Below are 24,323 nucleotides of genomic sequence, written 5' to 3'. Positions count from 1 at the left end.
AATAAATAATAAATAAATAAATTAAAAAATATATATATATATCACTAATCATCAGGGAAATGCAAATTAAAACGACAATGAGATAACACCACATACCTGTCAGAATGGCTGTCATCAAAAAGACAAAAAAGAAAAAGTGTTGGCAAGGATGTGGAGAAAAGGGAACCTTCATGCACGGTTGGTGGATATGTAAACTGGTATTGCCACTATGTAATACATATGGAAGTTCCTCAAAAAAATAGAACTACTATATGATCCAGCAATTCTACTTCTGGGTATTTTTCCAAAGAAAACAAAATACTAATTCAAAAGGATATATGCACCCCTATGTTCATTGCAGCATTAATTACAATAGCCAAGATATGGAAGCAACCTAAGTATCCATCTATAGGTGAATGGATAAAGAAGATGTGGTATACATACTATGGAATATTACTTGGCTATAAAAAAAACGAAAATCTTGTAATTTGCGATAATATGGATGGACTTAGAGGGTATTATGCTAAGTGACATAAGTGAGACAGAAAAAGACAAATACCATATGATTTCACTTACATGTGAAATCTGAAAAACAAAACAAATGAACAAACAAAACAGAAACAGACTCATAGATACAGAGAACAAACCAGTGGTTGTTAGAGGGGGAGTGGTGAGAGGATGAGTGAAATAGGTGAGGGTGATTAAAAAGTATAAATTTCCAGTTACAAAATAAATAAGTCACGGGGGGATGTAAAGTACAGCATAGGGGATATAGTCAATAATACTGTAATAGCTTTGTATGTTGACTGATGGTAACTAGTCTTATAGTGGTGATCATTTTGTAACCTATAAAAAGTATGTACTAATGTACACTATGTTGTACACCTGAAACTAATATTATATTGAAAGTCAATTATATGCAATACAAAAGAATAGATAAATAAAATTATGAATGGGTATTGAATTTTATCAAGTGTTTGCTCATCTGTTGAGGTATCAGATATTTTCTCTGTTAGTATGGCAATGATTGATTTTCAAATGTTAAAGCAACCTTGTATTTCTTGACTAAATCCAACTTAGTCATGATGTAATATCTTCTATATATTTTATTGGTGGGTTTGTTTTGCTAATGTTTTAAGACTTCTGTGCCTAAAATCTTAAACATGAGAGAGACTGGCCTAATGTTTGGCTTTCTAGTAATGTCCTTGTCAAGTTTTGGCATCAAGATATGCTGATTTGATAAAACCAGTTTAAAAGTGTTCCTTATTTTCTATTTTCTGGTGAAATTTGTGTAATATTATTGTTATTTCTTCCTTAAATGCTTGGAATAACCATGGGTGAAGCCACCTGGGTTCGGAGTTTTGTCAGAGATAGTAAATTATGGATTAAATTTCTTTGCTAGATAGAAGAATATTCAAATATCTTAAATGTAACTTTTGAGAAATTTGTCCATTTCAACTGAAGTTTCAAATATATTGACATAAAATTTTTCATAATATCCTCCTATTATCTCTTTGAAATTGAGTGTAATTTAAATAAAGTAAAATGTGCAAGTCTTAAGTGTATAGCTCAATAAATTTTTATCTATGATTATACCTGTATAAAAATCACCCAGATAAAGTTAAAAGAGCTAACTCTCCAGAAAGTTCCCTCATACCCTTTCCAGTTAATATTCACGCCCCCTTCCTCTTAAGGTAACCCCTATTGTGATATGTATAGCAATAGATTAGTTTTATTTGTTCTTGGATTTCATAAACAAAATCATACAGTATGTATTTTCATGTTTGACTTCTCTTGCTGATTATAATGTTTTAGAGATTCACCTGTGTTGTTACATTCATCAGTAGTGTATTTTTTTTTTACTGCAGTATGATATTCCATTACATGAATATACCACAAAATTTTAATAATTTTTTCTGTTGATGGACAAATAGTTTCTTATTTTAAGCTATTATGAAGTTTCTGTCAACCTTCTTATACAAGTATTTTTGTAGATATATGACTTATTACTTTTTGGTATATATCTAGGCATGGAATTGGTGGGTCATAGGGTAGGTATAAATTTAACATTATGAGAAACTGCTATGCAGTTGTTAAAAATGGTTGAGTTGAACCACTTTACATTCCACCGGTAATGTATAATGTTTACAGCTGCTCCACACTCCCTCCAATGTTAGGTTTTGTCAACCTGTTAAATTTTAGTGTTACTAATAGGTGTAATGGTACCCCTTAGTTGGTTTAATTTGCACTTCCGTATTGAGTTACACTGTTGAGAATCTTTTCATGTGCTTATTGGCCTTTTGAATATCTTCTTTGGATGGTGCCTTTTCAAGTCATTTAAAACAGTAATCATGAGGGGAGGAGAGCTCATTTTTTTCTAGTTTTTTTATTGAAGTAAAGTTGATGTACAATATTAGTTTCAGGAGTACAACATAGTGATTCAATATATTTATAGATTATAGTTCATTTAAAATTATTACAAAATCGGGACTTCCCTGGCAGTCCAGTGGTTAAGACTCCACAGTTCCACTGCAGTGGGCATGGGTTCGGTCCCTGGTCATTGAACTAAGATCCCTCATGCCATGCGGTGCGACCAAAAAATAAAAAATCAAAATAAAGTTATTACAAAAGAATGCCTATATTTCCCTGTGCTATACAATACATCCTTGTTGCTTATCTATTTTATACATAGTAGTTTGTATAATTTTTTAAAGATTGAGCTATTTACCTTTTTCTAATTGATTTATAGGAATTGTTTGCACATTATAGATATGAGTCTCTTGTAATATCTATATATCTATATATAATATTTTCTCCTCATATGTGGCTTGCCTTTCCACTTTTTTAAAGATACCTTTTGATGGGCAGAAGATTTTAATTTTGATGAAGTCAGTTCTATCTTTTTGTGTGTGTGTGTGTGTTCTTTGTGTCTTGTTTAAGAAATTTTGCCTACCTCAATAAAATGAAGACATGCACAAAAGTTTTATTGTAGAATTTTATATTTTCATTTTAAAATTCACTATCTACTTTAACTTTTATGTGTAGCATCGTATAGTTCATTTTTTTCTTAGTTGTTCCAACATCATTTATTGAGTAGGCCTTCCTTTCTCTATAATTTTGGCAAAATAAAGCAACCATTATGTGTATAAATCTACCTCCTGACTCTTTAGTCTGTTTCATTGATCTATTTATCTATTTTTGTTCCCAGTACCACACTGTCTTAATTGGTATAACATAGAATGTCTTAAAATTTAGTAATGTAAGTTGTTTTAATTTATTTTTTCTCAAGATGTTCATAGCTAGGCTAGATCTTTTATATTTTAAACAAATTTAGTACCATCTTGTCAATTTCTGCAACAAAAAAAAAGGCCTATTGGGATTTACTTGGTAGGGATTGCATTGACTTTATATATTAATTTTGGGGGCAGGGTAATGATATCTTAATAATAATGAGTCTTCCAATTTATGAATATAGAATATATCTCTACTTAGTGGTTGTTTGAAGGTTAAACTAACCTTGCATTTCTGGGCTAAAGCTCACTTGGTGAATATATATAATCCTTTTTCATATACTGCTCTATTCTATTAATATTTACTGATGTATTCTTTTAGAATTTTATATCTCTGTTCATTTCTTTTCTCATAAAAAATTTTGTTGGATGTTGGTATCAGGGTAATGCTGGTCTCATACAATGAGTTTGGAATTGCTTCTTTTGTCTCTCGTCTCTGAATGACTGTGTAAGATTGGTATTATTCATATATATGAGTGGTAGAATTACTACTGAAGCCGTCAAGTCAGGAATTTACTTTGTGGAATTGTTTTAACTTACAGATTCTAATTCTTCAACTAATATAGAAATATTTAGTTTTTCTTTATTTTCTTGTGTCAGTTTTGGTAAGATGTATTTTCTTTTTTTTTTTTTTAAATTTTATTTATTTATTTATTTATGGCAGTGTTGGGTCTTTGTTTCTGTGCGAGGGCTTTCTCTAGTTGCGGCAAGTGGGGGCTACTCTTCATCGCGGTGCGCGGGCCTCTCACTATCGCTGCCTCTCTTGTTGCGGAGCACAGGCTCCAGACGCGCAGGCTCAGTAGTTGTGGCTCACGGGCCTAGTTGCTCTGCGGCATGTGGGATCTTCCCAGACCAGGGCTCGAACCCGTGTGCCCTGCATTGGCAGGCAGATTCTCAACCACTGCGCCACCAGGGAAGCCCTTGGTAAGATGTATTTTCAAGCACTTTGTTCATTTCTTCTAACTGGACAAATTTATTGGCATAATGTTGTTTATAACATTCTCTTGTTATCTTTCACTATCTGTAGTGCTGTTCCTTTTTCACTGCTGATAGTCAGTTTGTATTTCTCTTTTTTTCTTGATGAGTCTCGCAAGGAAGTTCAGTTTTAATAATCTCTTCAAAGAACCCATTTTTTACTTTGTTGATTTTCTCTGTTCTGTTTCACTGATTTCCGCTCTTCATTTCCACACCCCCATTTTGTTTTATGAGAAGGACGCTTAAGTAATTGATTTTAAACATGTTTCCAATATATGCATTTAAAGCTATAAAATTTCCTCTAAACTCTGCTTTAGTTCCATCCCACAAATTTTGACATGTTGAATTTTCATTGTTTTTCCTTCAAATTATTTTCAGATTTTAAATATTATTTCTTCTTTAACTAATGGGTTACTTAGAAATATTTAATTTTCAGGTGTTTGGAGATTTTATAGTTGTATTCATCACTGATTTCTGGTTTAATTCTATTATGGACAGGGAACATTTTAAAATTTGTTTCATTGCTTTTAAACTTTTAAGACCTGCTCTGCAGAGCAACATATGGTCTATTCTGGAGAATGTTCCTTGTGCACTTGAAAAGACTGTATTCTGAAGCTGTTGTTTGTCATATTTATTACACATCTATTTGGTCAAATTGGTTAATAGTGTTGTTCAAAATCTTCTTTACCTATACTGAATATTACTGAACATTTTTTATATTGATTACTGCTAGTAATCAATATAAAAGTAATCTTTCAGAAACTGAAATACCCCTGACTATGTGGATTTGTCTTTATCTTCTTAGTTCTATCAAATCTAGCTTTAATTTTTGTTTCATGCATTTTGAAGTGATGCTACTATTTGCATATGTACTTGGAATGATATCTTCTTGATTAACCAACCATTTTGTTATTATGAAATGTTCCTTTATCTCTAATAATACTCCCTGTCTTGAAGTCTACTTTGTCTGATATTTATATAGTCACACAAGATTTTATGGTTAGAGTGGATTGTCTGACAGTCTGTCTTATTATGAACCACTTTATGCCAATAGATGGAGTATTTGCCCATGAAAAATCTACTGTAATCGTTGACATATTTGCTTTTTTATGTCTAGTGGCTTCTTTTTATTTGTCCCATCTTTTCTTTATTTGTCTCTTCTCTTGACTTCTTTTGGATTAATCATGTGTTTTTTAATCATTCCAGATTAAGACCCACCCCCACCCCCCACCTTTTTTAATGGTTACTTTAGTCACCACTTCATATTTTAGCCTTCTCAACCTTGGCATTTTGACATTTGGGCCAGATATTTCCTTGTTGTGAGAGTTGTTCTATGCATTGTAGGATTTTTAGCAGTATCCCTGGCGTCTTCCCACTATATGATAGTAGAAAAGTCCCTCTCTCCCCCAACCAGAAATGAAATAACCAAAAATGGCTCATGTTCCTTTGGAAGAAAAATTACCACTGGTAGAGAACCACTTCTCTAGGGATTACTATAAACATCCTCAGTTTATTACCCCACTTATCAAAATAATTGAATTAGTATTGTGCTACTCCATGAGCAATGTAAAAGCATTGTAAGAGTATAATTCCATTTCTTTTCTCTCCAATTATGCTATTGATGTCATACATGTTATTTCTACATGTATTATGAACTCCTCAATGTATTGTTTTTACTGTGGTTTTTAGTAGCCAGTAATTTTCTTTTAACTTTTAAAAATATTATTTTACATTTTTGCACATATTTGACCTTTCTGGTCAAATCTGCAGATTTGTGCTGCAGATCTGTGCTGACATCATGGATTGTTCCCTTTCAGCCTGAAAAGCTGGTGACATATTGTCTCAGCTTTCGTTTGTCTAAAATTGTCTTTATATAGGCTTTGTTTTTTTTTTAAATTCTAGGTTTTTTTTATTTCAGCACTTAAAGAAGTCAATTCTATTTTGCCTTCCATTGTTTTCTGATGAAAAGTCAGTTATCATTTTTATGCTTGTTCTCTTGAATATAATCTACCTATTTACTTTGTATGTAAGAATTTATGTCTGTATCTAAATATTTTTCCTTTATTTTTGGTTTACAACCAGTTTGTGTGATGACCTGGATGAAATAATTGGCATTTTTTTCCTCTGCTATGTCCACTCTGCTTTAGGTACATTAAATAAATTTTAATTTAATATATAGTATTTTTTCAGTTTTAGAATTTCCACTTGGTTCTATTGTAGAGATTTTACTTTTCTCTTAAGATTCTCTTTTTTGTGTCCATTTTGTCTATGTTTTCTTCTAATTTCTTTAATGTATTTTAAAAGTTATTTTAAGGTCTCTCTAATTCCAGTATCTGAACCATTCATCAATCTGCTCCTATTGACAGGTTTTTTTCTTAATTAGGAGTCATATTTCTTCTACACGTGTCTCACAACTTTTTATCGGGTTCCAGCAATTGCCTAATGAAAAAACTGTAGCCCCTGGAGTAAATATTATCTTGTACAAGTGAGGGCGTGTCCTTTCCCTGGGCAATAAGTTAGGGAGAAGGGACAATTTTTACAATCCCATCAGGATTTGAGCTGAATTGTGGCTGGGTTACCGCTTTAGTTAGGTTCTCTTCACCTTTTCAAATGTCTTTAGAACTACCTTGTTCTGTCCTGTGTCTACTACAAGCCACTCCCTCTAGTAGGACTTTGTGATCTAAGCACTGTAAGATGCAGAATGCTCCCTCTGCTTTCTAGTTCAGCTTCCATGCCCCTGACACACACTCAGAAAAGCTCCATGGGGAAAGTTGGCAGGCAAGAACAAGTTCTCTGCATTTGGAGCTTCTACTGATTTCAGTCCATTCATGCCAGCCCACAAGGGCTGCAAGCTTTTCTGTATCCCAGCAAAATTCCATGTTCAGTTTTTCACTGGCCCCAGTGGAGACCCTGCAGAATAAAATTTGGCCACTGACATCTGCTCACCTAGAAAATCCTTAAACTCCTCTGTAATTTAATTTCCTTAGACTACTTTGTGTCTGCAACTCTCCCATATCTTAAATATGATGGGGGGGCGGGGCGGGGAGATTCAATTATCTTTTTAGTTTATATGATGGGTACAATGGTCCCTTAGGACCTTCTACATCCTATCTGAAAGCTAAATGTTATTATTTTTAAAATCTATCTAAAATCTCTAATGATATCCACTTCTAATTCTTGAAATTTTTTCTTTGTAATCAGTCTGCTAGATGTTTATCAATTTTATTAATCTTTTCCAAAAAGCAAATTTTCCTTTTTTTCTATTAGGTTTTCTATTTCATTAATTTCTTAAATTTAATTTTTATTTTATATTGGAATATAGTTGATTTACAATGTTGTGTTAGTTTCAGGTGTACAGCTAAGTGATTCAGTTATACATATACATATATCCATTCTTTTTCAGATTCTTTTCCCATATAGGTTATTACAGAATACTGAGTAGACTTCCCTATGATATACAGTAGGTCCTTGTTATCTATTTTATATATAGTAGTGTGTATATGTCAGTCCTAAACTCCTAATTTATCCCTCCCACCAACCTTTCCCCTTTAGTAACCATAAGTTTGTTTCTGAAGTCTGTATTTCTGTTTTATAAATAAGTTCATTTGTATCCTTCTTTTTTAGATTCTGCATATAAGTGCTATCATATGATATTTGTCTTTCTCTGTCTGACTTACTTCACTTAGTATGATACTCTCTGGGTCCATCCATATTGCTGCAAATGGCATTATTTCATTATTTTTTTATGGCTGAGTAACATTCCATTGTATATATGTACCACGTCTTCTTTATCCATTCCTCTGTCAATGGACATTCAGGTTGCTTCCATGTCTTCCCTATTGTAAATAGTGCTGCAATGAACATTGGTGTGCATGCATCTTTTTGAATTATGGTTTTCTCTGGATATATGCCCAGGAGTAGGATTGCTGTATCATATGATAGTTCTATTTTTAGTTTTTTAAGGAACTTCCATATTGTTCTCCATAGTTGTTGTACCAGTTTATTGGTACATTCCCACCAATAGTGTAGGAGGGTTCCCTTTTCTCCACACCCTCTCCAGCATTTATTGTTTGTAGACTTTTTGTCATTGATTTCTTTTTACTCTTATCTTTAATATTTCCTTCTTTCTTTAATTTGCTGTTCTTTTTCTGGTTTCTTAGGAGAAAATCATATGCTTTTTCAATTTTTTCCTAAAATGTGCATTTGACACTATAAATTTTTCTGTAAGCATTACTTCAACTACATTCCATAAATTCTCATATCTTTGTTTTCATAATTATTCACTTCAGAATATTTTCTAATTTGCTTTGTTATTCTCTGACTTATGGATTATTTAGAAAACACTTGCTTCGTTTATAAATATTTGAAGATTTTCTAGTTATCTCTTGGTTACTGATTTCAATCTTAATTCCACTGTGGTCAGAAGGTACATTCTTGCTTCATAGCGCATTTTGGTAAAGATACTATGTCTACTGGAAAAGACTGTATTCTGCAGTTATTTGGCATAGTGTTTTATACACACACACACACACACACACACACACACACACACACACCAATTAGGTCAAGTTAGTTTATTGAGTTGTTCAAAAAATATATCTAATTCCTTTTCTGCTTGTTTTATCAATAACTGAGAGATGTGAGTTATTTTCAAGCTATATGAATATGTACTTTTATTTCTCCTTTTAGTTTGGTCAGTTTGTGATTTATATATTTTGAACCTATGTTATTAGGTATACACACATGTATATTCCAGTCAAATTTATCTTTTATTATTACAAACTATGTCTCTTCATCGCTACTAATACTTCTTTTCTTGAAATCTTCTTAGTGTTAAATTAGTTTGGCCAAAAAGTTTGTTCATTTTTTTCCCATAAGATCACTGTGGTAGTGCTTTAGTTGTCTTTAACTTTATTCGAAACAATTTTGTTAGATTGCATTGTGACAGCTCTCATATCAGCATGCATTTTAAAAAAATCAAAATTGGTGAATTTTTGTGTAGCCATTTTAATATTGAAGATGGAAGAAAAAAAGCAACATTTTCAGCATATTATGCTTTATTATTTCAAGAAAGGTTAAAAATGCAACTGAAATGCAAAAAAAGATTTGTGCAGTGTATGGAGAAGGTGCTGTGACTGATTGAACATGTCAAAAGTGGTTTGCAAAGTTTCATGCTGGAGATTTCTTGCTGGACGAGGCTCCACGGTTGGGTAGACCAGTTGATGGTGATAGCAATCAAATCGAGACATTAATTGAGAACAATCAATGTTATGCCACAAGGGAGATAGTTGACATACTCAAAATATCCAAATCAAGCACTGAAAATCATTTGCACCAGCTTGGTTATGTTAATCGCTTTGATGTTTGGGTTCCACATAAGTTAAGTGAAAAAAACGTTTTTGACCTTATTTTCACATATGAATCTCTACTTAAACATAACGATAATGTTCTGTTTTTAAAACAAATTGTGATGGGCAATGAAAAGTATATACTGTAAACAATTTAACAATATCAAAAAAAAAGAAAAAGAAAAGTGGGTACTGTACAGTAATGTGGAACGGAAGAGAACGCGGGGCAAGTGAAATGAACCACCATCGACCACACCAAAGGTCACTCTTCATCCAAAGAAGGTGATGTTGTGTATATGATAGTATTAGAAGGGAATCCTCTATTATGAGCTCTTTCTGAAAAACCAAATGATTAATTCCAACAAGTACTGCTCCCAGTTAGACCAACTGAAAGCAGCACTCAACGAAAAGCATCCAGAGTTAGTCAACAGAAAACACATAATCTTCCATCAGGATAACGCAAGACCACATGTTTCTTTAATGACCAGGCAAAAACTGTTATAGCTTGGCTGGGAAGTTCTGATTCATCTGCTGTATCCACTAGACATTGCACCTTCAGATTTCCATTTATTTTGGTCTTTACAAAATTCTTTTAAGAGAAAAAATTTCCATTGCCTGGAAGACTGTAAAAGGCACCTGGAACAGTTCTTTGCTCAAAAAGATAAAAAGTTTTGGGAAGATGGAATTATGAAGTTGCCTGAAAAATGGCAGAAGGTAGTGGAACAAAACGGTGAACACGTTGTTCAGTAAAGTTCTTGGTGAAAATGAAAAATGTGTCTTTTACTTTAAAACAGAAGGAACTTTTTGGTCAACCCAATACCTATACCAGCTTTATCTTGATTAGTATTTGCAAGATGTATCTCCTCCAATTTTCACTCATCTGAGTCTTACATTTTAGGTGTGTCTCCTGGAAGCAACATATGGTAGAGTTTTGTTCTTTATTCCCCAATTTGACAATGTTTATGTTTTTATAGAATGTGTAGTTCATTTGTATGTAATGTAATTGCTGATATATTTGGGTTTAAATGTATTATTTTACTATGTCCCACCTATTTTGTTTTTTCTTCTATTTTTGCCTTCTTTTGAATTAATCAAATATTTTTATATTATTCTCTTTTCCTTCTATTATCTTGTTAAGCATATATTCTTTTATTTCATTTTAGAGTTTATCCTAAATTACAAAATGAATCTTTGCCTTATTCTAATAAAATTTTACTTTTATCCCTTCTAGGGTAAATGAAAGCTTAAAAACTTTAACTCCATTTACCATTCTCCCACTTTTTGTGTTATTATTGTCACATGTTAAAATTATGTACAAAATATATTCAATCATATGTGTTTATGATAAATTTATATAAAATTTATTCCCACAAGATGTATTTTATTAAAGAGTCAATATTCATTTAGATTTAACCATGTATTTATCTTTTCTGGTGCTCTTCATTTGTTTCTTCATTAGTGTTCTTCTACCAGGGATCATTTTCCTTCTGCCTAAAGAACTTCCTTTAGTATTTCTTTAATGTCACTTTGCTAATGACAAATTATCTCACTTTTAGAGGGGATTATCTAGAAACATTTTTTCCCCTGAAATCCTGGCTATTTTTGGTAGCCCTGAGCTAATTAATTTTGATCTTTCCAACCTAGTGAAATTCACAGAACCGCTTAATTACCACTTTCTGACCTGCCCCTATCCTTTTCTCTAAAAATGCACAAGGGTGCTATAGAGGAAAAAATGACAAATATGGGGATATTCTCAATACATTTTCTTTCCCTTCAGGATCTTGGTCTATTGAATCCTGGCTGCCTTGATTGCTCTCTGATGAATATAAGTAGTTGGGGGTTTTTCCCTTTTATTTTACATAGCTTTAACAGTTGTTCATAATGAGAAGTTAAGTCTGAATCAAGTTTCTTTATCATAGCTAGAAGTAGAACCCACATGTTTCTGTTTTTAATAAAGCATACAGATTAAAAAATGATCTCTCCTCATCCATATTGTGACCTCTCAGATGTTTTCCCACAGCTCCTATAAAGCCCACTGAATCACTTTTCTCTAGATTAAATGGCTAAAATTCTTTAGCTTATGTGACAAAATCTCCTGACTCCTCACCATTCTGGTTCCCCATTTATCTTTTATTTTATTTTTTACATGGAGAGCACAAAGATTATGACTCTTGATTTTAGAGTCAAAAAGTTTACTTTAAAATCCTGGATCTGTCTCATGTTCATTGCTTGACCAGGAACAAGTTCATTTACTTAAGCTCTTGATATTTTATCTGCAAGGTAGAGGATATTACCCAGCCTGCAAAGTCTTTTTGATTTAACCCTCTGAATTATAGTAGGCACACAAGAAAATGTAGCTGCTACAGTTGCTTTCATTTTTGTATAATTGCTATCTCTTTGAGAAGGCATATGTTTGGGATTAATTCTTCATGTTGTTACAAGTTTGCTGAAATCTTTTGTGCATCTGTTCTTTACATGTACCTGGTTTAGTTATCCAGGTCCATAAAAACTGTAGGATCATCCTCAAAGAAGGTATAAATCTGAAGATATGTTTTGCTTCCTTCTTAACACCGCCTTCATCTTGGCTGAACTGACACAAATGGGAGTAAAGATGTTTCTGGAAGAATTTAATTTAACCTCAGGAATACCATTTAAACGGTAGTGTTCTTCCCCCTTTCCAGAACGATTCTTTATCAGGATTTCACTTGGCTTCCCTTTATTTTACAACAGAAAATTAATAAACGTTTTGGATGCAATCTTAAGCCAAGTTCAGAAGCAGCTGCTGTGCACTTGTTTGAAATGCCTATTTTCTTCCACTCATTTCTTACCCTTCTGAATCCCCTTATCAGTGCCTACAACATTTTTGGTAACTGATTGTCATTTCATTGTAAATTCGCTGCCTGGATGATTGCTCCTCAACCATAGATGTCAGCCAGCTGAAACGTACCAGGAGAAAACAAAGGCCATTCCTGACTTGGGGGAAAATGGAGCAGGGGAAATTTACATGTGTTTGACATTTATATTCTTTTGAGTGGCTTTTGTCTCTTTGAAAATTCCCTGAAAATTCTTACTGCCTCAAGCAGAAGAATGGAATGGAAATGCAAGGGAGAAAAGAAAGTCTGCTTTGAAGATAGAGAATAGGATAAAGAATTAGATGTTCTCTCCCTTTGAAGACTTTTTCTGGTTATGCAAAAGGACAGAATTTTAAAATTAACAAGGTCACAATACCTTTAGTTCCTGATGTGTTGGAGAATAATTGTATAAAACCATAATACATCTGTAGGCTTGTTATACCAGTACTTCCTAATAAACTCTTCTATCTCTCCTTTGCACCAAGGAGTGCTAGCGCAGGTGTTTTTTTTTTGCATTATTGATCACATATAAAGGGAATGCCTTGAAGAATGTTACTTATGTATGGGAGTCTATGTGTCTTTGCATGCTGAGCTTCTGATCTCAAATGGTGGAATTTCACATGGTGATTAAACCCCAGTGGCAACACTATTGCCCTGTCCCCCACCTTTATTTCACTTTATAACAAGTGCAGAGCTTATCCACTGGTGCGTGCTTTGTAGAGTAAGATGAGAAGAACTTACTATCTAATAAAGTGTTGGCGGAAGAGGGTGATCCTTTTAGATTCATATATTGCACACAACTTTCAGTATCAGAGGTTTTCTCTATCGACATGAAACCATTGATACTTTCTTCCATGATATAAGACCCTCAGTACATAAGACACCTAAGAACTCAATACCTGGACTGATGCTGTTTCTATAGTTAAGGCAGTTATTTTTCTAATATTTTAAGCACTCAAGACCTTTTCCAAATAAATTTTCCTTGATAGCCCAATACATAAAAGATAATTTTTTTTTTTTATTGAAGTGTAGTTGATTTACAATGCTGCGTTAGTTTCTGGTGAACAGAAAAGTGATTCAGTTATACATATAAGTGTATATTCTTTTTCATATTCTTTTCCATTATGGTATATCACAGGATATTGAATATACTTCCCTGTGCTATACAGTAGGACCTTGTTTATGCATAAAAGATAATTTTTAAAAAAGAATCTGGTTGATGCAGGATGATAACTCAAAATCCTGTCCTCTTGCTCTCCTTCACCCTGATGACGTCCCTGTTGCATCTTACCAGTACCCCATGGGCTCCAGGAAACAGAGTTTGCAAAACTCTAGTCTAAGGAAGTCAGTGAAACATTTGCATTATCAGAAGAGGATTTCATTGGCTAGACATGACCTCTAGAGGCCAATTTAAGTAACAACATCACTGGGGGGAAGCATGCTTTTCCTGTTGTCTTTCTTTCCACAAAATTAATTTTTTTTTTCAAAAAGATTTGATAGTGTTTGAATTTTAATATTTCCATTAACATATAGCCCCAGAGGATTTTCAGAGTCTAAAAGAGATTGTCAGGGATCATGTGAATATTTTTCTCATCTCCCCAAATGGCTTATTCTATCCACCCACATATGCAGGCATCACTGAAGGGCATATGTGACCTCTTGTGAATTTCTGTGAATTTTAATCTGAGTTTCATGCAGTATAGAAGATATAGCTGACTAGTATAAAATCTGTGTTTACGATGTGAAGTGTAAACCTTTGTCTCCAGCTTACAAAGTCTATGCCAAATGGGTAGAGGCTGCAAGAGAGATGAGGATCCCTGAAGAACCACAAAATTATGCATGTTATCTGGAGTTTAAGACTGACCATTCGATGTAGGTCTGATGCATCCAACTCAGGATTTTTTGAGTTTGAAATGACTCAAAGTCAAACAGTGGCTTAAGCAAAAGAAATTTATTGGTTCATGTAACAAAAGTCTGGGAGTAGGGCCATCTTCAGGGTTTGCATAGAGCTGTCCAGTTTCTGTCACTCTTGCTTTCTGTGTAATGCTTCTCCATCTGAGCTAGCCCCACTTTCTCATCCTTTAGGTTGGATTCAACCAGACATTGGGTACAGGGCAAGATATAGGGAAGCGACATCGCTGCAACAATTTCAGGCTTAAACTAACCACATTTTAGCAACCCCAGAAGTAAGAGACAGTTCCTTTTCCTACCATCAGATTATGAAATCCTAAGGGAAGCGTTGGCTAGTTTGGGTCACATTCCCATCTGTGGGCAAATCAGTGGTCAGGGAGCATGATGATATTATTTTCAGTCCTGTATCTCTATTAGAATATTCTTTTTTTAAAAAATTTTTTATTGAAGTATAGTTGATTTAAAATGTGTTAATTTCTGCTGTACAGCAAAGTGACTCAGTTATACATGTATATATATATATTCTTTTCCATATTCTTTTCCATTATGGTTTATCATGTGATACTGAATATATTTCCCTGTGCTCTACAGTAGGACCTTGTTGTTTATCCATCCTATATATACTATTGATAGTTTATAATCCTTCGCTCCCCCACCCTCACTCCCCCTTGGCAACCACAAGTCTATTCTCTGTGTCTGTGAGTCTGTTTCTGTTTCGTAGATATGTTCATTTGTGTTGTATTTTAGATTCCACATATAAGTGATATCATATGGTGTCTTTCTCCTTCTGACTTACTTTGCTTAATATATATGATAATCTCTAGGTCCATCCATATTGCTGCAAATGGCATTATTCTTTATGGCTGAGTAATATTTCATTGTATTTATGTACCATATCTTCTTTATCCATTCATCTATCAATGGACATTTAGGTTGTTTCCATGTCTTGGCTATTGTAAATAGTGCTGCTATGAACATAGGGGTGCATGTATCTTTTTGAATTATAGTTTTGTCTGGGTATATGCTCAGGAGTGGAATTGCTGGATCATATGACAACTCTATTTTTAGTTTTTTGAGGAACCTCCATACTGTTTTCCATAATAGCTGCACCAATTTACATTCCCACCAACAGTGTAAGGGGTTCCCTTTTCTCTGCACCTTCTCCAACATTTATTATTTGTAGACATTTTAATGATGGCCATTCTGACTGGTGTGAGGTGGTACCTCATTGTAGCTTTGATTTGCATTTCTCTAATAAATGTTAGCAGTGATGAGCATTTTTTCATGTGCCTATTGACCATCTGTATGTCTTTTTTGGAGAAATGTCTGTTTAGGTCTTCTGCCCATTTTTTGAGGGTTGTTTGTTTTTGTTATTGAGTTGTATGGGCTGTATGTATATTTTGGAAATTAAGCCCTTGTCAGTTGCATCTTTTGCAGATATTCTCTCCCAGTCTGTAGGTTGTCTTTTCATTTTGTTTCTGGTTTCCTTGCTGTACAGAAGCTTCTAAGTTTCATTAGGTCCCATTTGTTTATTTTTGCTTTTACTGCTATTGCCTTGGGAGACTGACCTAAGAAAACATCGCTACAATTTATGTCAGAGAATGTTTTGCCTACATTCTCTTCTAGGAGTTTTATGGTGTCATGTCTTATATTTAAGTCTTTAAGCCATTTTGAGTTTATATTTCTGTGTTCTGTGAGGGTGTGTTCTAACTTCATTGATTTACATGGGGGTGTCCAACTTTTCCAACACCACTTGCTGAAGAGACTGTCTTTTCTCCATTGTATATTTTTGCCTCCTTTGTTGAAGATTAATTGACAGTAGGTGTGTGGGTTTATTTCTGGGCTCTCTATTCTGTTCTATTGATTCATAAGTCTGTTTTTGTGCCAGTACCATGCTGTTTTGATTACTGGAGCTTTGTAGTATTGTCTGAAGTCTGTGAGAGTTATGCCCCCTGCTTTGCTCTTTTTCCTCAGATTTCCTCAGGATTGGTGATTCTGGGTTGTTTATGGTTCCATACAAATTTCAGGATTATTTGTTCTAGTTCTGTGAAAAATGTCCTGGGTAATTTGATGGGGATCACATTACGTCTGTAGATTGTTTTGGGTAGTATGGCCATTTTAGCAATATTAATTCTTCCAATCTAAGAGTATGGGATATCTTTCCATTTCTTTGAATCATCTTCAATTTCCTTTATCAATGTTTTATATTTCTCAGTGTATAAATCTTTCACCTCCTTGGTCAGGTTTATTCCTAAGTATTTTATTTTATTTTTTGCAGAAATTTTAAAAGAGATTGTTTGTTTACGTTCCCTTTCTGATATTTCATTGTTAGTGTAAAGAAATGCAACATATTTCTGTATGTTAATCTTGGATCCTGCTACCTTGCTGAATTCATTTATCAGTTCTAGTAGTTTTTGTGTGGAGTCTTTAGGGTTTTCTGTATATACTATAATGTCGTATGCATATAATAACAATTTTACCTCTTCCCTACCAATTTGAATGCATTTTATTTCTTTTTCTTGTCGGACTGCTGTGGTTAGGGCTTCCAATACTATGTTGAAGAGAAGTGGGGAGAGTAGGCATCCTTGTCTTGTTCCAGATTTTTTTTTTTTTTTTTAATTTTTTTTTATAGCTACTTTTTTATTTATTTATTTATTTATTTTTGGCTGTGTTGGGTCTTCGGTTCGTGCGAGGGCTTTCTCTAGTTACGGCAAGCGGGGGCCACTCTTCATCGCGGTGCAGGGACCGCTCTTCATCGCGGTGCGCGGGCCTTTCACTATCGCAGCCCCTCCCGTTGCGGGGCACAGGCTCCAGACGCGCAGGCTCAGTAGTTGTGGCTCACGGGCCCAGCCGCTCCGTGGCATGTGGGATCTTCCCAGACCAGGGCTCGAACCTGTGTCCCCTGCATTAGCAGGCAGATTCTCAACCACTGCGCCACCAGGGAAGCCCCTCTTGTTCCAGATTTTAGTGAGAGGGCTTTCACCTTTTCAGTTTTGAGTATTATATTGGCTGTGGGTTTGTCATAAATAGCTTTTATTATGTTGAGATATGTTCTCTCTATACCCACTTTGGTAAGAGTTTTTATCATAAATGGATGTTGAATTTTATTTAATGCTTTTTCTTCATCTTTTGAGATGATCATGTGGTTTTATCTTTCCTTTTGTTCATGTGGTGTATCACACAGATTGATTTGCATAGGTTGAACCATCCTTGTGACCCTGGTTGAATCCAACTTTGTCCTGGTATATGATCTTTTTTATGTGTTGTTGGATTCGGTTAGCTAATATTTTGGTGAGGATATTTGCATCTATATTCATCAAAGATATTGGCCTGTCATTTTCTTTTTTGTGGTGTCTTTGTCTGGTTTTGGTATCAGGATGATGATGGCTTCATAGAATGTTTTTGGGAGTGTTCCTTCCTCTTCAGTCTTTTGGAAGAGTTTGAGAAGGATTGGTAAATGTTCTTCCTTGTATATTGGGTAGAATTTGCCTGTGCAGCCATCTGGCCCTGGGCTTTTGTTTTCAGGGATTTTTTTAAATTACAGATTCTATTTCACTTCTAGTGATTGGTTTGTTCAAGTTATGTGTTTCTTCTTGATGCAGTTTTGGTGGGTTGTATGTTTCTAGAAAGTTGTCCATTTCTTCTAGGTTTTTGAATTTGTTGGCAAATAATTGTTCATCATATTCTCTCTCTCTTTTTTTTTTTTTGTATTTCTGCAGTATCAGTTGTGATTTCTCCTCTTTCATTTCTTATTTTGTTTACTTGGATCTTCTCTTTTTTCTTGGTGAGCCTGGCCAGAGGTTTATAAATTTTGTTTACCCTTCCAAAGAACCAGTTCTTCGTTTTATTCCTTTTTTCTATTGTTTCTAATCTCTATTTTATTTATTTCCTCTCTAATCTTTATTATATCCTTACTTCTACTGACTTTTTTTAAAATTCTTTTATGTGGTGGGTTATTTTGTTTATTTGAGATTTTTCTTGTTTCTTAAAGAAGGCCTGTATCGCTATGAACTTCCCTCTAAGAACTGCTTTTGCTGCATCCCATAGATTATGTATGGTTGTGTTTTCAGTTTCATTTGCCTCAAGGTATTTTAAAATTTCTTCTTTGATTTCATTCTTGATCCATTGGTTTTTTAGTAACATGTTGTTTAGTCTCCATGTAATTTTTTTTTCTCATTTCTTTTCCTGTGGTTGATTTCTAGTTTCATGTCATTGTGGTCAGAAAAGATGCTTGAAATAATTCCTATACTCTTAAATTTGTTGAGGCTTGTTTTGTGCCCTAGTATGTGGTCAGTCCTAGAGAATGTTCCATGTGTACTTGAAAAGAATGTGTATTCTGCTTTTTTTGGATGTAATGTCCTGAAAATATCAATTAAGTCTAACTGTTCTATTGTATCATTTAGGATCTCTGTTGCCTTATTGATTTTGTGTCTCTAGATTTGCCCATTGATGTAAGTAGAGTGTTAAAGTCTCCTACTATTATTGTACTCCCATCAATTTCTCCCTTTATGTCTGTTGTATTTGTTTTATGTATTTGGGTGCTCCTATATTGGGTTTATATATGCTGATGAGTGTAATATCCTCTCCTTATATTGATCTTTTTATCATTACATTGTGTCCTTCTTTATAGCCTTTTATTTTTTTTTTTTATTTTTATTTATTTTTTGGCTGCATTGGGTCTTCATTGCTGTGCACGGGCTTTCTCTAGTTGCGGCAAGTGGGGGCTACTCTTCATTGCGGTGCATGGACTTCTCATTGCGGTGGCTTCTCTTGTTGCAAAGCACAGGCTCCAGGCGCACGGGCTTCGGTAGTTGTGGCTCACGGGCTATAAAGCGCAGGCTTAGTAGTTGTGGCACACAGGCTTAGTTGCTCCGCAGTGTGTGGGATCTTCCCGGACCAGGGCTCGAACCTGTGTCCCCTGCATTGGCAGGTGGATTCTTAACCACTGTGCCACCAGGGAAACGCTATAGCCTTTGTTTTAAAGTCTATTTTGTCTGATATGAATATTGTGACTCCCGCTTGTCATTTCCATTTGCATGAAAAAGCTTTTTCCATTCCCCTCACTTTCAATCTATGTGTGTCCTTTGCCCTAAAGTGAGTCTCTCGTAGGCAGCATTCTGTAGACTCTTGTTTTTTATCCAATCGCCCACTCTGTGTATTTTTTTTTTTAATTTTATAGCTACTTTATTTATTTATTTATTTATTTTTGGCTGTGTTGGGTCTTCGGTTCGTGCGAGGGCTTTCTCTAGTTGCGGCAAGTGGGGGCCACTCTTCATCGCGGTGTGGGGACCGCTCTTCATCGCGGTGCGTGGGCCTTTCACTATTGCGGCCCCTCCCGTTGCGGGGCACAGGCTCCAGACGCGCAGGCTCAGTAGTTGTGGCTCACGGGCCCAGCTGCTCCGTGGCATGTGGGATCTTCCCAGACCAGGGCTCGAACCCGTGTCCCCTGCATTAGCAGGCAGATTCTCAACCACTGCGCCACCAGGGAAGCCCCACTCTGTGTATTTTGATTGGAGCATTAATCTATTGAAATTTAAGGTAATTATTGATAGATATGTATTTATTGCCATTTTAAAACTTGTTTTCCCATTGATTTTATATTTCGTCTTTGTCCCTTTCTTTTTCTTTCTGTTTTTCCTTTTGTGGTTTGATGATTTTCTTTTGTATTATACTTATGTCCTCTTCTTTTTGGTTTCTGTGAATCTATTGTATTTTTTATAGCCTGTATTCTTTTTTTTTTAATTTTTTAAATTTATGTATTTATATATTTATGTATGTATGTATGTATGTATGTATGTATTTATTTATTTATGGCTGTGTTGGGTCTTCGTTTCCATGCGAGGACTTTCTCTAGTTGCGGCAAGCGGGGGCCACTCCTCATTGTGGTGCGCGGTCCTCTCACTATCCAGCCTCTCTTGTTGCAGAGCACAGGCTCCAGACGCGCAGGCTCAGCAATTGTGGCTCACGGGCCTAGTTGCTCCGCGGCATGTGGGATCCTCCCAGACCAGGGCTCGAACCTGTGTCCCTTGCATCGGCAGGCAGACTCCCAACCACTGCACCACTAGGGAAGCCCCTATTGTATGTTTTTGATTTGTGGTTACTCTGTTTTTCAAGAATGTTAACCCCTTCCTATATCTAGTTGCCTTAGACTGGTAGTCTCATAGGCTCAAACACATTCTTGAGAAAAAATCTACATTTTCTTACTATCCTCCCACACATTTTATGATTTTCATGTCCTCTTTACCTTCTTCATGTTCATCCTTTTGTTGTTTATTGTGGTTATCATCACTTTCACAGAAATTTTTTGAATTTTTTTTTTTAATCTGTGTACTGGCTTAAGTGATTTACTTTCTAATTGTGATTTTCTCTTCCCTATTGATTCTTACTTCTTTTGTATTTAGAGAAGACCTTTCAATATTTCCTTTAGGATAGGTTTAGTATTGCTGTAATTTTTAAGTTTTTGGTTGTCTGAAAAATTCTTTCTCTCTCCTATTCTAAATGATAATCTTGCTCAGTAGAGTATCCTAGGTTGCAGATTTTTCCCTTCCAGGACTTTGAATATACCTTTCCACTCCCTTCTAGCTTGTAGTGTTTCTTTAGAGAAATCAGCTCATAGCCTTATGGAGGTTGCCTTGTAATTAACTCTGTTTTTCTCTTGCTGCCTTTAGAGTCCTCTATTTATCTTTACGTTTTTCCATTTTAATTGTAATATGTCTTGGTGCAGGTCTGTTCGGATTTATCTTGTTTGGGACCCTCTGTACTTCCTGTACCTGGACATCTGTTTCCATTTTACGTTTGGGAAGTTTTCAGTCATAATTTCTTCAAATACATTTTCAATACCCTTTTCTCTTTTTTTTCCTTCTGGGATCCCCTTTAGGTATAGATTGGAATGCTTTATATTATCCCATAGGTCTCTTATATTGCTTTCTTTTTTTTTTTTTAATTTGGCTTTCTGTTTGTGATTCTCATTGGGTGATTTCCATTATTCTATCTTCCAGATCACTTATTCGTTCTTCTGCATTATTCATTCTGCTATTCATTGACTTTAGCTCAGCTTTCATCTCGGTGAATGAATTTTCTAATTTTTCTTGGCTCCTTCTTATAGTTTCTAGTTCCTTTTTACAGTAATCTGCCTTTCTGTCAATAGTCCTTCTTAATTCCTTCAGTATTTTCATTATCTCCTTTTTGAACTCAGTATCTATTAGACTGAAGAGGCCTGTTTCATTGTTCTTTCAGGGGAATTCTCTTGAATTTTTAATTGGGAGAGGTTCCTCTGCTTCTTCATTTTACTTATATTTCTCTTGCTGTATGAGTTTAAGAGAAACAATTATCTGCTGTGGTCTTGGAGGGCTATTTTTATGTGGGAGCATCCCTGTGTAGCTTGTGTGGGTTTAATATTTTTTGGTGCAAGGGCTATTTTTAGTGTGGATGACTGCCACCTCTTTCCTCAATGTATGCTGGCCATTATCCCCTTGATAGGAGGCTTGACTGATGTTGTGGTGACCAGAGCCTGCACTGAATATTGAGTGACTAGTGAGCAGGGCCTCCTTTTTGCTCTGTGGTTGTCACTGCCCTGTTAGGGGCTGGGTCTGTTCCCTAGTTGTTGGGGTAGAAGCCCCCAGATCCATTTCTTTTTTAAAACATCTTTATTGGAGTATAATTGCTTTACAATGTTGTGTTAGTTGCTGCTGTAAAACAAAGTGAATCAGCTATATGTATACATATATCCCCATATCTCCTCCCTCTTGCATCTCCCTCCCACCGTCCCTATCCCACCCCTTTAAGTGGACACAAAGCACCGAGCTGATCTCCCTGTGCTCTGCGGCTGCTTCCCACTAGCTATCTGTTTTACATTTGGTAGTGTATATATGTCCATGCCACTCTCTCACTTCGTCCCAGCTTACCCTTCCCCCTCCCCGTGTCCTCAAGTCCATTCTCTACGTCTGCGTCTTTATTCCCACCCTGCCCTTAGGTTCTTCAGACCTTTATTTTTTTTAAGATTCCATATATATGTGTTAGCATACAGTATTTGTTTTTCTCTTTTTGACTTACTTCATTCTGTATGACAGTCTCTAGGTCCATCCACCTCACTACAAATAACTCAATTTCGTTTCTTTTTATGGCTAATATTCCATTGTATATATGTGCCACATCTTCTTTATCCATTCTCTGTCGATGGACACTTAGGTTGTTTCCATGTCCTGGCTATTGTAAATAGAGCTGCAAAAAATATGGAACACTTCACGAATTTGCATGTCATCCTTGCGCAGGGGCCATGCTAATCTTCTCTGTATCGTTCCAATTTTAGTATACGTGCTGCTGAAGCGAGCACACCAGATCCATTTCTAAACTGCGTTTTTGAGCTGCAGTGTGAGGTAGGTGGGATTGGAGCACTCCCACTGGGAGAGGAGCCACTGAGTATTCCTCTGCCAGAGCTGTTCAACGGTGAGTGTGCTCTGTTGTGTCCCCTGTCACTTGTTATGTGGGCTCACAAAGTACACTGTTGTTGGCACTGCCTTTGGCCCTGTCTCAACCTTGGGTGTGCCGGCAATTGGCCCTGTCCCTCAGGCGTTGTTTTCATAAGGACACCAGCACAGGTCCACTGAAGTTAGGCACCAGGACTGCAGCAGTCGTGAACCTGGTCCCACTGTGGGAGCTATGGAGGCAGCTCAGACCCTGGCCTGGCCCAGCCTCTGTGTGTACACACCCACAAAGCCCACAGCTGCTAATGTTAGACCTATCCCAGTCGGGGGAGCACTCGTTGTCCACTCAGATGTCCTGCAGGCACTCAGTTGACAAAACCAGTGGCAGAAGTATAAATCTGTGACTCACTCAGCCGTGGGGAGAAATTTCAGCCCTGCCTTCTGTCTCTTAGCCCCTGGGGCTCAGCTGTGGTTTTGGTCCTGCCTCTGTGAGTGGGCAACCCGCTGATGACTGCTCCTGGAACCTGCTGAGGTGGCAGCTGGGGCACGGGACCCGGCTGAGGCAGGGGCCCCCGAGGTGGCGGCTGGTGCATGAGAGCCCATGGAGGTGGGAGCCACAAGACAGTGGCTGGGGTACACTCTCCCAGAGCCTGGGGAAGCCAGGGCCAGCAGATGGAGCAAGAAGCCATGATGGCCACCCTGCCCCTCCCTTTGCAGGCCACTTAACAGTGGCACTTTGCTTCTATGGAGGGTCTCGGCTTCTGCGAACACACCATGGTTGTGGCCACACCACACGCTAGTCCCTTCAGGTTGTCTCTGCACAGCCAACAGCAGTCCTCTCCCTGGGTCTGTCCTCTAAGCCCCAGTTCCAGCACCCAGTCCCTGCCTGTACCTGCAGATGTGCATCTCAGGCTGGGGCACACAGGGTGGTGGCATGGATCAAATGTGCAAGTCTCTCTCTGTTCTGCCTACCACAAACCAGTTGCTGTGCTCTCCTCTGAGCCTCTGAAGCTCCCTTTTTGTCCCGGCTGATCTCCCTGCCAGTGTGGGGGCTTCCCAGGGTGCAGGAACCTTTCCTCTTTTTCAGCTCCCTCCCAAGGGCGCAGGTCCCATCAGCTTCCTCTTTTTTTTCCCCCTTTCACCCTACCCAGTTGCGTGGAGATCTTTCTTGTCCTTTCAGGTGTTTGGGGTCTTCTGCTAGTGTTCAGTAGGTGTTCTGTGGGAATTGTTCCATTTTTAGATGTATTTTTGAGGTACTTGTGGGAGGAGGTGAGTTCCATATCCTCTTACTCCTCAATCTTGAATAACCACCCTATCAGAATATTCTGATTTACCTAATTTCCCTCATATTTACCTCATTTCCCTCAAGATTTAGGTCAGCTGAATCTATTCTGGCTGAGTCATATTTTAAAAATGACATTTTACTGTCTTACTACTCTGAAATAATATTTGTATTTTCATGGAACCCTCCAAAGCCTTCACCCAAAGATTTTGGCAGTAAAGACACAGTGGCCACTTGGAATTAGTGTGGCTGTACCAGGAAGA

General features: G+C 36.4%; 1 non-coding gene across 1 annotated transcript; it reads right to left on the bottom strand.

Annotated features, from left to right (window-relative positions):
- Positions 1-22,580: 22,580 nt before the first annotated feature.
- Positions 22,581-22,687, bottom strand: LOC114237743 (U6 spliceosomal RNA). Its single transcript, XR_003623257.1, has one exon. It is a non-coding gene; the product is annotated as a U6 spliceosomal RNA (small nuclear RNA).
- Positions 22,688-24,323: the final 1,636 nt, after the last annotated feature.

The sequence above is a fragment of the Balaenoptera acutorostrata genome, chromosome 2 (assembly GCF_949987535.1).
Source record: "Balaenoptera acutorostrata chromosome 2, mBalAcu1.1, whole genome shotgun sequence".
Taxonomy (NCBI): domain Eukaryota; kingdom Metazoa; phylum Chordata; class Mammalia; order Artiodactyla; family Balaenopteridae; genus Balaenoptera; species Balaenoptera acutorostrata.
Note: the sequence above shows the minus strand (reverse complement) of the source record. Positions and strands in the feature narration are given on the sequence as shown.